Source organism: Onychomys torridus, chromosome 2 (assembly GCF_903995425.1).
Source record: "Onychomys torridus chromosome 2, mOncTor1.1, whole genome shotgun sequence".
Taxonomy (NCBI): Eukaryota; Metazoa; Chordata; class Mammalia; order Rodentia; family Cricetidae; genus Onychomys; species Onychomys torridus.
This window is the reverse complement of record NC_050444.1, coordinates 24,387,668-24,403,941: the sequence shown is the minus strand read 5'-3', so window position 1 is coordinate 24,403,941 and position 16,274 is coordinate 24,387,668.

Here is a 16,274-nt window from a genome sequence, read left to right as displayed (position 1 = left end):
TATTTCTATTTTGCAGAATAATATGAGGAATATTGATTGGCATTACCTCTTCTTTGAAAGTCTGGTCTAATTCTGTACTAAATCCATCTAGCCCTGTGCTGTTGTTTTGGTTGGGAGATTTTAATGACTGCTTCTATTTCTCTAGATCTTTAAAAATTGCTTATCTCATCTTTATTTAACTGTGGCCAGTGCTATATATAGAAGAAATGATCCACTTCTGTTAGATTTTATAATTTGGTGGGGTAGGGATTTTTAAAGTATGTTCTTATGATTCTCAGTATTCCCTGGGTCTCTTATTAAGTCTCTCGTTTGTTTCTGATTGTGTTAATTTGGGTATTCTCTCTCAGCCTTTAAGTTAGTTTTGATAATGGTTGTCTAGTTGATTTTCTCAAAGAACCAGCTCTTTGTGTTCACGGATTCTTTGTATTGTTCTCTTTGTTTTTAATTTATTGATTTCAGCCTGAGTTTTGTTATTTCTTTCCAATTTCTCCTATTGGATGTGTTTTCTTCTTGTTGTTCTAGTGTTTTCAGGTGTGTTGTTAAGTTGTTAGTATACAATTTCCATAGATTTTTTATGTAAATACTTAGTGCTATGAACTTGCCTCTTAGAACCATCTTCATTATGTTCCTTCAGTGTGAGTATGTTGTGTATTCATTTTCATTCAATTCTAAAAAGGCTTTAATTTCTTTCTTAACTTCTGTTTTGACCTATTTTTCATTCAGTAGTGACTTGATCAGTTTCCATGAGTTTGAAAGCTTTCTGTTGTTTCTGTTACTGACATCCAGTTTTAATCTGTGGTGTTCTGATAGGATGCAAGGAGTTATTTCAATTTTTTTTTGTATGTAGAAACTTGCTTCATGTTCTGAGTATGTGGTCAATTTTAGAGAAAGTTTTATGAGATGCTGAGAAGAATGTTTATTCTTTTGTATTTGGGTAAACATTTTGTGAATATGTTAGATAAATTTGGTTGATAATGTCAGTTAGTTTCATCATTTCTCCATTTTTTTTTTTGTTTTTGTTTGGATGACCTATCTATTGGCAAGAGTGGGGAAATGAAGTCTCCCACTATGTGTATGTCAGGGTCAATATGTGATTTAAATTGTTGCAATGTTTCTTTTACATACGTTTATGCCCTTTGTATTTGGGGCGTAGATGCTAACACTTGAAATGTCATTTTGGTGGATTTCTCTTTCGATGAATATGTAGTGTCCTTTCCTCTCTCTTCTGATGAGCTTGGTTTGAAGTCTACTTTATTAGATATTTAATTTTCTACACCAGCTTGGTTCTCTGTTCCATTTTTTCTTGGAATATATTTTCAACCCCTTATCCTAGGGTAATGTCTATCCTAGATGTTGAGGTATGTTTCTTGGATGCTGCAGAAGGATGGATCTTATTTTTGCATCACTTCTGTAAGTCTGACTCTTTGGATTTGAAATTTGAGACCACTGATTTTTAGTCCTTTTATTTTGTTTTTGGTGGTGGTGGTGATGATAGTGGTGGTGGTGGCGTATGTGCATGTGTGTGTATGTATCTGTGTATGTATGTATGTATGTATGTATGTATGTATGTATGTATGTATGTATATAGGTATGTGTGTGTTCCTTCTTTTGATTAACTAGTCTTTGATTACATATTTCTTGTATTTTCATGGCTGTAGGTAAATTCTATAGCCTGGAGTTTTCCATCTAGCACTTTCTGTAGGGCTATATTTATAGATGAATATTGTTTATATTTGTCTTATTTTCTCCATCTATTGTAGTTGGATGTTTTCTCCAGTTCTGCCCAGCCCCACAGTCCTGCATTTCTCCCAGCCCCTAAGGTCCCATGGCCACTGATAAAATAATCATTCAAAGGCTTAATATTAATTACCAATTGCATGGCCTATGGCAGGCTTCTTGCTAGCTAGCTCTTATAACTTAAATGAACGCATTTCTATTAATCTATGTTTTGCAACATGTTCCATGGCTTACCAGTCTGCTGGCATGTTCTTCCTCGGGTGGCAGGCTGGCATCTCTCCCTCCTCTCCTTTCTTCTCTCCGTATACTTGTTTATATTTCCTGCCTGCCTCTAAGCTGCCTTGCCATAGGCCAACACAGATTTATTTATCAACCAATTACAGCAACACATATTCACAGCATACAGGAAGATATCCCACAGCAATCTATTATGATTAAATATTTTCCTGGGTATAATAGTCTATAATAGGATTTGTGGTCTCATAAAATCTACAGCACCTCTGTCTAGGCCCTTCTGGCTTATTGAGATTCCATTGAGAAGTCATTTGTAATCCTAACAGGTTTCCCTTTGTATCTTACTTGTTCTTTTTCACTTGCAGATATTAATATTCATTCTTTGTTCTGTGTGTTTAGCGTTTTTACTATTATGTGCCAAGATAATTTATTTTCCCTGTCCAGTCTATTTGTTGTATTTGCTTCTTATATCTTTATGACATTTCCTTCTTTGCATTAGGGAAATTATATTCTATGGTTTTCTTGAAAAGGAAAATATTTTCTGGGCCTTCGACCTAGATTTCTTCTCCTTTGGCTATTCCTTGTATTCTTAGATTTTATCTTTTCATAATGTCCCAAATTTCTTGGATATCTTTTTAGGATTTTGTTTTGTTTTTAGATTTAACATTTTATTTGACTGATATATCTAATTTCTTCTATTGTGTCTTCAGGGACTGAGAGTCTTTCTTCTGGCTCTTGCATCCCCTCTGTGAAATTTGCCTCTGCAGTACCTGATCAAATTCCTAAAATTTTCATTTCCAGAATTTCCTTGGTTTGGTTTCTTTATTGCTTATATTACTATTTTCAGGTCTTAAACATACTTTTCTTTCCTGTGTTTACTTATGTTTTCCTGTATTTCTTTAAGAGATTATTTATTTCTTCTTTAAGAACCTCTGTCATAATCATAAAGGCTGTTTTAGGTCTTTTTCTTGTGCTTCTGCTACGTTGGAATATTCAGGGCTGCCGTGTTAAGATTTCTGGGCTCCAGTGAAGACGTTTAGTCTCAGCTACTATTGATTGTGTTTTTCTACTGGAGTCTAAGTGTCTGGGACAGGGAAATTTATAGTGCTAGGTGCTAATATCTGTTTTTGTCTTTGGTGGGTGGTTGTTTTGTGTCTTTGTGTTTATTTCCTCTTTAGATTTTAGGAGAGTGTGGTGCCTGTGGTGGCTTGTAGCAAATTTTCTGTGACCTGCTCTCTGTGGCGACTGGAGCTTCCACTAAAGTGTTTTCAGGGTATTGGGAGCTGAAAGGTAGGAAAGGGGTGGGCTAGGGGTCTGAACTAGTTCACAGGAGAGAAGACAGCAGAGTGTTCCGTAAGGATATGCTTATGAAATGAATAATTCTCCTTAGGATGCGTGGGTAGAGTGTAAAGAGAAATTACCCCAGAAAGTCTACTTTTGAGCTGGGAATGAGACTAGGGGATCAGATCTAGAGGTAAAGGGGAGGGGATGATCTACTCTCAACATAACTGCTTCCCTGGTAGCAGTGTTCTTTCTGCAAGTGCTTGGGTTGGGGGCTGAGATGAAGCAACATGTGGGGGGTATGGAGATGAGGAGAGAAAGATATATGGGATCTACAAGAAATGGGGACATAGGGGAACGCTGCAGCAGGTTGCAGAGCTGGATTGAGACTGAGGGATTTAGTTTGGAGGAAGAGGAAGAGTTGAAGGTCTGCACTCAGGCTACCTATTTCCCTTGTAGGAATGACCTGTGGATTAACAAGGAGTGCCTTTTGGAGTTTGGAGACTGGGATAAAGCAGGAAATTGAGGTATGGGAGTTAGGAGGGGAAGATCTGTGAAATCCATGAGACATGAGGGGGACAGCATCAGGTACTCTGCTGCAGAGCTTGGAATGAAACTGGAGGATTGGATCTGTTGAAACATAGTGAGAAGTGAAGCTCTACAGACTGCCTGTCTGGTTCCCTGGCAAGAGTCTCTCTCTCTCTTTTTTAATCTTTAATCCCTAAATTATTTTATTAACAAGATTACCATGCAGAGGCAAGCACTGTATAGATATGGACAGAGGCAGAGAGGACTAAATTCAAAGTTCTAAATGTATCTTAGTCAGTTGTGTTCTGAACTGATTCTATGCCTACTGAATTTATGTTACTAGGATAGGGCTGTCCACTTGCCAAGATTACATTTTCAAAAATTGAACCAGCTTCTCAAAAACAAAAAATATACCTCAGGCTATGACCTAGGGTCTACATACAAATCCCATAAAATTATTTAGTGAAGGTTATAATAACTGCTTGTGTGTTTGTTACAAGCAAAGTAATAGGATTAAAATGTAAGTGGGTTTGCTTCCATTGAGGCTCTATTTTAGCAGGAAATTCTCTTTTTCAGAAGGGAACAGAAATCTATGCATAAACATTCTGCTTTGGAAATTCAATGCATCTACATTACCACAGACTCTAATTTTAAGTCAATACTCCATGTAATAGTGCCATAATATAATAGTTTATTTTGTTTTCACATGTTAATACATGAGGAAAAATAAAATATGCATTTGATTTAATTGAATAAAATAAAGTTTACAGAAATTATAATGATCTGGGCAGTGGTGCACACCTTTAATCCCAGCACTCAGGAGCCAGAGCCAGATGGAGCTCTGTGAGTTCGAGGCCAGCCTGGTATATTGAGTGAGATCCAGGACACGAACCAATACTACACAGAGAAATTCTGACTTGAATGCCCCCATAAAAAAAGAAAGAAAGAAATTATGATTAGAATTGTTATTTTTAATGGACAGCTATCTTCTTGTTTATTTTTTGTACAAGTAAATAGTTGCTTACGGTAAGAGTATATGGGTATTATTAGGCACTTCATATGCAATACAAGGAATCAAGAGGGAATTCTCCACAATTTACTGAAAAACATAATTTTCTACATTTTGAATCCTTATATTGTATATTGCCAATTGAATGCAAATGATACATTCAAGATGCCTATTGGACCTTCTTAAGGCTAAACTATGAGTATTTATAATATAGGTATCTTAATTTTAGTATCATAAATAGAAACATTTTTCTATTTATATGTTTTTCTAAAAGGTACAAAATGTATTTATCAAGATGTTATTAAACTTCATACTTATCTCATACTTATCTAACAGAAATACAGCATCAATTACTCTGAAGCATCCTGGGAGACACATAGTGTGTTAGTACTCCAGCTAGCATGAACATTTCACTGTGCACAGGAAGTTGAGCCCAGAAGCATCTTAATGGGTGCTATTAAGTTTTGTATGCAGAAAACTTAAGCAAATGAAGTGGAAGTGCATCTAAATGTGTCTGGCAATAGTCCTAGTTATTTTCTTTACAATTTAACACAAATGCTGTGGATATCACTCTGTGTAAATAAAATGCTGATTGGCCAGTAGCCAGGCAGGAAGTATAGGTGGGACAAACATAGAAGAGAATTCTGGCAACAGGAAGGCTGAGTCAGGAGATGCTGCCAGCTGCCACCATGAGTACCAACATGTAAGATACTGGTAAGCCACAAGCCATGTGGCAAGGTATAGATTTATAGAAATGGGTTAATTTAAGATATAAAAACAGTTAGCTAGAAGCTTGAGCCATTGGGCCAAACAGTTTAAATAATATAAGCATCTGTATGTTTATTTTGTAAATGGGCTGTGGAGGCTTGGCAGGACCCGGAGAGAAGCTCTCCAGCTGTACACAAATAGTGATGTTTGAACATGAAGGAGCTATAAGGGAGGTTCAATGTGCATAGTGATACTATTGCACAGTTATAAAATAGTGTTTTGTGATTACATCACACTATTTAGACAGTCGATAGATTTAGAAATTCATTAATGAAATTTGCTTCAAAATTCAGTTGTTTTGCACAAATCCTTATGGTAAAATTGGCTCTCAAATGAAAATTTATGCAAACGCTTTTGAAAGCTCAATAAATTACTGATAGTATATAATGTATTTGATACTTTAAGTTTATGATAATTCCTTTCAAATTATCAAGAGAAGGACAGCACAGTGTTGGAATAGGACAGACAAACTATTTCAAATAAAGAGAAAGACAAAATAAAACCTTTAGCTCTTCCCATATAGTCTTTGGCAACACTAACTTAAGGACAGTATGCTTAACCTGTATATCAGATAGGGAGAAGATTCAAATTGAGGAAGGGGTTGAATGGAAAAAATAATAATGTCTGTTGTGTGCATATAGTGTGTGTGTATGTGTATGTGTGTGTATGTGTGTGTGTGTGTGTGTGTGTGTGTGTGTGTGTGTGTGTTAATGGTAACTGGGCCATACAGCAAAAAAAGAAAAAACAAAAAAACCATCATCTGATCTACTGCAAGGCAAAAAAATGAGAGGAAGGAATTCTCTATATCTAGGGCAGAAAAAATGAGCCCTAGATTTACCTCAGTCTTCTAAAGGCTATTGAATTCTAGTCACTAGAAAATATAAGCTAGTAAAGTTAATCTGTAAGAGGATTTAAAAAGTTGCTGAATGGTTGGAAATGGAGAGATTCCAGGAAGTGTAAGGGGACAGCAGAGCAAGAAGCAGCTGCCCTCCCACGCACCTGGCATTGTTCCTGCTAACATGATGAAATTTACTAACTCTTGGAAAGAATCAATGAGCCAATCATGGCAAAGGAGTTGAACAGCGAGGAAGGAAGGCTATATGGGGGGATTTTTAGAGAGGAAAGGAAATGTAAATATATTCTAATCTCAAAAAAATAAAAATTAAGTAAAACAGTTGAGAAAGATTTGATTAAATAGAAACAAACTATTAAATGTGGGAACACTATTTTTCTTCAAAGGCAAGGTCCCCATATTTACCAATTAGAAGATATGTAAACCAGGCCACAAAGCACAGAGCAACTCCACACAGCTCATTCATTATAGCTTGCTCTCCAGAGAGCATGAGTTCTTTTCTCCTGACCCTGTTCTCGCTCATCCTGATCACCATCTGTGTTGAATATTATGTTAGATATTTGAGAAGTTACACATGTCTGACTTTAAAGATTACATAATGGAAATGTGATAGTTAATCTTGCGCAACTTGATCAGACTGAAAATGTCTAGGACAGATATGGCATAACTTTGGTTCTTTCTGGACCAACTTTCTAAACATGACTGATGTGTGGCACAGTAACCAGGGTATAGAGAAACCATTAACCCACATTTGAATGAGCTGAGAATCCAGTTTGATAAAAAGAAAAAAGGCAGGAAGAAGGTAACCAGCAGTCTCCTGCAAGATCCATCTATACTCAGGGAGTGGGTCTGTGTTGCAGGGATCTGTGAGTGTCAGGTGGCAGCATTTTCAGAAATTAAAGGTGAGTGCAAGGGTTAAGGGAGATTTAGGTCTTCAGTATAAGACTGGGAGTGCTGAGGATTGCAGCTTGGAGTACCGAACAGTTGCTGCTTCTCTGCCTTTCCAATATACAAAGAGCCATTTTTTTTTTTTTTTAACTATGCAACTCCTACTATGTAAGCCAATTCAATGAATGCACTTTTATAAAATATATGTACATATACATATGTTCTTTAACTAAAAAATACATACATATCTAATTATATATCATCTATTCACACATATGTGCATTATATAATATATACATTATATGTGTATTTATGTGTTGGTTCTTTTCCTCTAGTCACCATGGCTAACATAATATACATTTATTTTGATATTGTATGTCAACGTATAACTTTTCATGTCTTAACAAATATAAAATAGACATAAATAAATTAGTAACTATTCAAACTAAATGAGATAAAATATTAATAATGAATCAAATTCAAGGAAGAGTTTAGTCAGATGTTGGACACATATAAGTACATTCCAGTAACAATTTTTGAAAGATTATTTGCATCAAGACTTATTTGCTAAGAGGAAAAGATTATAGTATAAAACCAATTAGAGTAATAATTTGACTGAATAACAACCTGGTTTAAAATGAGTATAACAGAAAATTTATTTAAATTATTTTTTCTATTTTATTTTTCTCTAGTCATTTAAATACTTGAATTGATGTAATTGAACACTTTTTTCTCCCATGGAAACCTCAATTATGAAATAAAGATTTATATATAGATATTGTAAACTAGAATAGTCAGGTTAATAAAAAAAGTATGGACTACATTGTAGCTGAAATTTTCTCTGGTCCTTCCCAGCCACACAGACCCTGCAGCTGCTTATAAAATAATCACTCAAAAGGTTATATTATTTAAAATTGTTTGTACATTAGCTCAGGCCTACCACTGACTAGCTCTTACACTTAAGCTCAGCCCATTTCTGTTAACCTATATGTCACCACATGTTCTGTGGCTTTACCTATGTGCCATTACATGCTGCTCCCGAGATGGTGGGCTGGCATCTCTTTATTCAACCTTGATGTTCACAGAATTTTACTTGTCTGTTTAACCTTCCTATACTTCCTGCCTTGGTACTGGCCAACCAGCTTTTTATTTATCAACCAATCAGAGCAACACATTCACAGCATATAGAACATCCCACAGAACTAAATTAGAAAATATTTACATTTATATAAAGTTAAAACATATAAAATGTCTTGGAAAGATGATGTGTGACCATGATAGAAATAATTTATTGTATACATTGTGGAAATGAAAACATTCCTAAAGGATGGAGAGATGGCTCAACATTAAAGAATACTTGCTGTCCATGCAAATGACTAAAGTTTGGTTCTCAACATGCAAATCAAGTGGCTCACAACTCCAGTTGTAATTTTTCCTGCTTCCTGCCAAGTCCTACAACTGCTCAGACCCAAGTAAATACACAGAGTCTTAATATTATTTATGAACTGTATGGCCATTAACTCAGGCTTATTACTGAATAGCTATTACACTTAAATTAACCCATAATTCTTAATTTTGTTTAGCCACTTTGCTTAGTACCTTTTCTCAGATCTGCCTTTACATCTTGCTTCCTCTATGTCTGGCTGGTGACTCCTGATTCTGCCCTTTCTCTTCCCAGAATTCTCTTAGCCTGCTTATCCTGCCTGTACTTCCTGCCTGGCTACTGGCCAAACAGCATTTTATTAAACCAGTGTACAACAGATTTATCCCACAGCATTTCCCCTTTTCTGTCTAATCAAAAAGGAAGGTTTTAAATTTAACAGTAAAATTACATATAACAAAACAGTTATCAGCAAGAATTAAAGTTACAATGTCTAGTCTGTTTGTATTTGGCAAAATTAAAGAAAATATTCTATCCATTCTATATTTGTGATAAGGTTTCATATCTAACATCTTTTATCATAACCAAGGAAAATTATAATTATAAATATTTAGTCTTCAACTATATCAAAGACCCCAGAAGGATTTCATTTTACCTAAGTAAACAGGAAGAATATTGTAAGTAACTTCCAAAAATCTAGAATGATGGAGACAGCTGGCTACATGGACATTCACCCTAAGTTCCTCTATAACATTGGGGAATCTTTCTTCAGCTATAGGCCTAGAATCTCTGTGGATATCGCTCTGTGTAAATAAAATACTGATTGGCCAGTAGCCAGGCAGGAAGTATAGAATAGGTGGGAGAAGCAGAGAAGAGAATTCTGGGAACAGGAAGGGGGAGGCAGAGAGATTACAAGCCGCTGTCATGAGAATCGAGATGTAAGGTACTGGTAAACTATGAGCCACGTGGCAACTTATAGACTAACAGAAATGGGTTAATTTAAGATATAAGAACTAGATAGCAAGAAGCTTGCCATGGCCATACAGTTTGTAAGCAATATAAGTTTCTTTGTGTTTACTTGATTGGGTCTGAGCGACTGGCAGATGAGAGAGATTTGTCCTGACTGTGGGCCAGGCAGGAAAACTCTAACTACAAATCTCTCAGTTGCTTCTCTCTGTCCTGTAGAATATTTGATAGTCTCTTCATTGAAGCAGGAACCAAAAGAACCATCTCATCTTGCAAAGTTTAGGGGTCACCTTCCTATGGGTTCTACATGTCCATTTTATATAACAAATTGTCGATCAGTTGATACAAGGGTACTTATTTTGCCCAGTGACTAACTTTTGCCACAAAGAAAGCAAATTCATTAATGATTTTCTTCAATGCCCATTATCTTCTCTAAAGTAGATTGGTGCTGCCAGAAGCAGATATGTCTCAATGTTCGAAAGTCAAAGTTCTTAAAACATTTTAAATGCCATATTCTGTAAGTCTCTGAAGTGTTTGAAGATTACCTACCTAATTGAAATATATCTTTGTATACCTAAAAAAACTTAACAAATGTGACTATAAGTTTGACTATTATAGAAGACTAATTATTAATCTGTATTTCTTAATTATCTATTATAATTTCAAATGAGCTACACAAAAATAATACTTCAAACAAGAGTCAAAATATACATAAAGTATAACAAAATTAACTTTAAGTTTATACCAATAAACTAAAATCTATAGCAATTTAAAACAAGTTGTTCTTTAAAAGTAGATTCAATAATCTACCCTTTGATCCTATCATCTCAATATCCTATATTTCTATATCATATCCCCCTTTCTTCTTTTAGAATGAGATTGACTATGACCAATAACAATTTGTAACAAACAATCTAAACAAAGACAAACATGCATAATCCACTTTTTGGTAATGTGGGTGTAGTGTTCTAGGCTACTTCCTGCTGATAGGGGGGCTGGCAGTCTTATGGGGAGCCTGAGAAAATTTGAGGTAATGGTCAAGTCCTGTGAAGACTGGCTATAACTTTTGTTGATAGGTACCATCAGTTAAGGTTCAAGGAGGTCTAACTTGATCAAATCTGATCTGTCTTAACTGGGAACAAATCTGTAGCCTCTTGTTTCCTGTGGAAATAAAAGCAGAGCCTCCTTTCCAAATCAACATATCCTTAGATCCAAACTTTGAAGTCAAAATACATTTAAAATATACATACTGGTTTAACTGAACAGCGTTTATAATTAAATGTCTTTCTACAGTTAAATCCCAAAAACAATATAATCCAGACTCTATGTCTGATTTCTATCTTTACGTGGTTTATTTTTTATACTACATTGACTGTCTCTTTAAAGACTTTATTTTTCAAAATATTTATTTCTTTATATAACCATCACTATTCCTTTTTCTCTGTCTTCCAAGCTTACATACATTTTTACACAAACTGTAAATTGTTTAGAGGTTTATTCTGTCTCAATCTGTCTTATTGTGAATCTAATGGTTTAAACTGCAATGTGGCTAGTTCTAGAGTAGCAGCTTTGGCTGCTGACTCTGCCCAGCTCAGCTTCCTAACATGCTGGAACTACATTTACCCCCAGCTATGGGGAACCATGCTTACTGCCGTTTCTGGGAAGCAGTAGGTCTATGCCTCCATCCAGCAGCAGCTTGTGGCCCAAGAAACATTTGTTTTTTGTACTAGCAAAAGCTAAATCTGCCACTCAGCATGCTGGGTGGCTTGGAGACACCACTGTGTACCATGGCAGGAATCCTCCATGCTGCACTGAAGCCTAAATGCTGTGGCATCTCATAGCCCACATGAGACATAAATCAAGAACCTGTTTTTGGTACTATTCTAGAATCTCTTATTAAGTTCTCTCAGGTTTCAGGTGGAAAATTGAGCCAACAGGTTGGGTGCCATTTGTAGTTGTAAGTTTTCCTGTGTACCCTCAGGTCCTCCAGCTGCTCAGACCCAAGTAAATACACAGGGGCTTAATATTATTTATGAACTATACAACCATTAGCTCAGGCTTATTACTGATTAGTTCTTACACTTAAATTAACCCATAATTCTTAGTTTTGTTTAGCCACTTGGCTTAGTACCTTTTCTCAATTCTACCTTGTCATCTTGCTTCCTCTGTGTCTGGCTGGCAACTTCTGACTCAGCCTTCCATTTCTCAGAATTCTCCTTGTCTGCTTATCCCACCTCTACTTCCTGCCTGGCTACTGGCTAATCAGAATTTTATTAAATCAGTGAACAGGAGCATTATGCCACAGCACACAACCACCTCTAATTTTAGTTTCAGGGAATTCTCTTCCCTCTATGACCTCCATGGGCACCTGCATGGATATGTGTATGGGTCACTGCATGGTTTCACATACCTACACATAAATATAAACAAAACAAACTTTATAAAAATGAAAATTACACCAAGAAAGTAGATGCCATGTTCAGATATCATGTATTATAACTGGCTACTAGGGATCACAACTTAGCTATCCCATTAATAATAAAATGTAATTTTTTTAGAATATTTAAGAAAATACTTTTCTTTTTTATTATTATTATATTTGTGCTTTAGTTTTACGTATCAGCCATGGGTTTCCCCCATCCTCCCCTCTCCTGCCTCCACCCCCACCTTCCCCCCCTCCCCTCCCCTCTATTCCTGTCTCCTTCTTTTTTTGAGACAGTGTTTCTCTGTATAGCACTGGCTGTCCTAGGACTCACTCTGTAGACCAGGCTGGTCTTGATTTCAAAGATCCACCTAACTCTGCTGGGATTAAAGGTGTTCACTACCACTGCCTGATCCTAAGATACTTTTCTAATGCAAAACTGATTTAGAACTCCTTTAAAAAAAATTGCCTTTGCTGAGACATATTTTACCTGCTCTTAAAACATGTAAACTAATGGAAACACATGAATTATGAACCAAAAGCTGTGGAGGCCCTCTGGATAAATGAGACAATTGAATAGCTTGAACTATTTGGGAGGCACCCAGCCAGTGGGACCCAGACCTATCCTTAGTGCATGACCTGGCTGTTTGAACCATGGGCTTACACAGGGATGCTTTGCTCAGCCTGGAAGGAGGGGACTGGACCTGCCTGTACTGAATCCACTTGGTTGAATTGAATCTCCAGGAGAGTCTTGGCCCTGGAGGAGATGGGAATGGAGGGGAGGGGCTGGGGAGAAGGTAGTGGCATGGGCGGGAGTGGGGATAACAGGGGAACCCATGACTGATGTGTAAAATTGAAACACAAATATAATAAATAAAAAAGGAGAAAAAAACATGCACACATGTACAATGACATACTTATGTTCAAACAGATGTGTACAGACAGACAGACATAGGGGGCAGATGAAGTCCTGAATGAATATTTATTATTGACATGAACCCTGTCATATTGAGGACTGTAATACCTCAGACTCATGGAAATGGCAAAACCTTCATCTGGTCTAAGCACTAGTGTTAATGAATCATTGACCTTTTGCTGAAACCAGAGTGTGTATGCAGGCATCATCAACCACAGCTGTCTCCAGGAGGACTGCAAATTGAGACTGTTCCATTACAGAGAACTCCTACTCAGAAAAGCTAACCTACCTGTGTCTTTGGTTTTGCAGTATATGATAAATGTGCTGAGTTTCTTGTTTGCTGTTAGTGCATCTCCATCACACCACACAGCCCACTTCATCCCAGACAATTTGTACAAGTGTCTTATGTTTCTCCATTTAGGCCTCACTTTAGTCAAGTCAACCTAGTGCCTTGCAGATGACAGAACACAGACATACACAATCACACAGCACACACACACACACACACACACACACACACACACACGAATAAGTTAGAACAACAGGCAATTTAATTGAAAAACATTTTAATGACCAGACATAAAACAGTAACCCAAATTATGAGTGTTCATGATTATGCACGTACATAAATACTAAGTACAGAAATAAGTCAGGGAGAAGAATATGCACTACTCTGAAATTCACCCAACAGAATAATCCAAAAACATATGCAGAATTACTGCAAAGGAGAGGGGTTCTCAAGAAGAAAGGTTGTTTTTGTGTTTCACATGTGTTCTGTACATAGTGAGTATCATTAAAAGTATATCATGCATAAGCTTCAGGGTCATATTTGTCTACTGTATTTCTCCACAAATTATGTGTATTAAAGTCATGTCCAGAGCTAGAGTTATTTCTGTGTTGTCTGTTTATTTGAATAACCTTATACTCAAGAGCTATATCACCTGCTAATCATTTCTAGTGTCTGTTTCTAAGTGAAAGTTGAAAGTAAAAGCCACTGGGACCCTTTCCATACCCTTCCATATCTGAGTTACTATGCTCCTTAGATTCCTGGAATGTCACTGACTATCTGAATCCTTGGTCTTGTTTTACATTTTTATATTCATTTCTTCTAAGGAAACATATTTAATTGAGGATTTTTATTGAAAACCCGCATGATTTTTTATTCATTAAGCATCTGCTATGACACAGAGTAGGAATTTCTTATATTTGTTTAATGTATGTTTCATGTCTCCATATATATTTCCAAATCCTCATGAGATGAATTAGAGAGTTTTGTTTTGTTTTTCTTTGTCTTACTGAGAAAGAACATCTACCATACTCATCTCCTGAGGACACATGCTTAATTTGAATTAATATGTTTTTGAATAAATGAAACTACATAACTGAAATTTTATTAGAAACTGACAGCCTCTGCTCTTAAGAAGCCTTATTAATATTAATTCTCAATCTGTTGCTCTTTTGATGTTCCTAGAATGGAGATTCTCACTCACAGTTAGGAAAATGATATTTTTTTCAAGGAAAAGCAAATAAAATAAAATCTAGTTAGCAACATTCTTTTCATATTTACCTTTAGAAAATCATGTCATAACAAAGTTACAAAAGCAGCATGCTTCTATCTGTCTCATTTGTTGTAACCTTATTTTGGTGACTTTCCTTGTAACTGCATATCTTAGTCCTTTTTTAAGGTCTTTCTGGAATTTTCTTAAAGCATTTTATATATTTCACAAAGATTAATTAACTATGAACTGCCTTGGTTTGTTTTCTATCTTTCTTGTTATACTTATTTGCTCTGAAAGTATATTTGTGGATTAAATTATTGACAATTTAATTTCAGAATGGTGGATATTGACTTTATAAAACATATGTCATTAGAAAATAGATGTTAGCGTTACCAGTGTTACAATGTTCTCCAATAAATCAATATACTCAGCTAGACTCTGACGGAAGTTTGCAAGGGGAGAGGAAGTGATGAATAAGTCTGGACCTTTAGGCTTTGCAGGACTCAAGATTTTACTGCAAGTGACTGTAGAGATTTCCTGAGAAGAACATAATATTCAATAACTAATTTTCAAGGCAACTAATTGTCAGAAACAAGTGTTTAGGCAATTGCACCAAGTAAATATTCAAGCTGCTTTCATGCAGAAACCAAGTGGTGGTGAAATTCCTCTCAATGTTTAGTCAAGCCAATGCAGTGGAGAGTAAAGCCTCCCTTCCATTCTCCAGATAACTTAGACTGTGTACTGGATAGTTTTTGCATGTCACCTTGTCACAAACTATAGTCATCAGAGGAAGGAGCCTCAGTTGAGAAATGCCACCATGACATCCAGCTATAAGGCATTTTCTCATTTAGTGATCATTGAGGGAGGGCCTAGCCCATGTTGGATGGTGCCATCCTTGTGCTGTTGGTTTTGGGTTCTATAAGAAGATGGGATGAGCAAGCCATGGGAAGCAAAGCAGTAAGCAACCCCTCTCCATGATCTCTACATCAACTCCTACCTCTGGGATCCTCCTGGGAGTTCCTATTCTGACCTCCTTCAATATTGAACAGCAATGTTGAAGTATTAGCCAAATAAATCCTTTCCTCTCCAACTTGCTTGTAGGCCATGGTGTTTTGTCACAGTAATAGTAACCTTGACTAAGAGATATTGGTACCAGTGTAGTAGAGTCTTGCCGTGACAGATTTGACCATCCTTTTTAGAGGGGATTGTGGAAGAATTTTGGAACATTTGGCCAGAAGAGCCATTGAGTGTTAAAAGCTCATTGATGTTCTATAGGAGCTTGGAGGAATATAAGAATGTTAAAAGCAGTGTAAAAATGGAGGGTTGGCTTGAGAAGTTTAAGAGGAAAACTTAAATATTCTATCAGGGCCATTTCTTATTTTAAATTAAGAAACCATGGTTCTTGTTAGCTGGGACTGAAGAATAAGCTGTTATTAACAAGATAATAGAATTACTAAAGCAAAATTTTACTTTGCTGGGATACTTGATGCTGGTCAGTTAGAGCTAAGTAATTTGCAGTGATTAAGAAGAAACCAGCATCACTGAGGTGAAATATGGGAAGTGTTTCTTGAGTGCACAGAAAAGCTATGTTCCAGATGTGCATAAGATTGTGCTTCTTGCTAGCAACCAGACTTGGTAACATGTAAGAGTCATGCAGGTGGTACTTGTTTTGAAGGCATGAATGGTGTTATGGAAAGCAGTTAGGTTTGGTGTTATGAAAGGCCAGGAAAGACCAGTGGTATAGGTGCAGCTTCAGTGGCAGTTGAAGACCCAGGACTGAATTGATTATGAA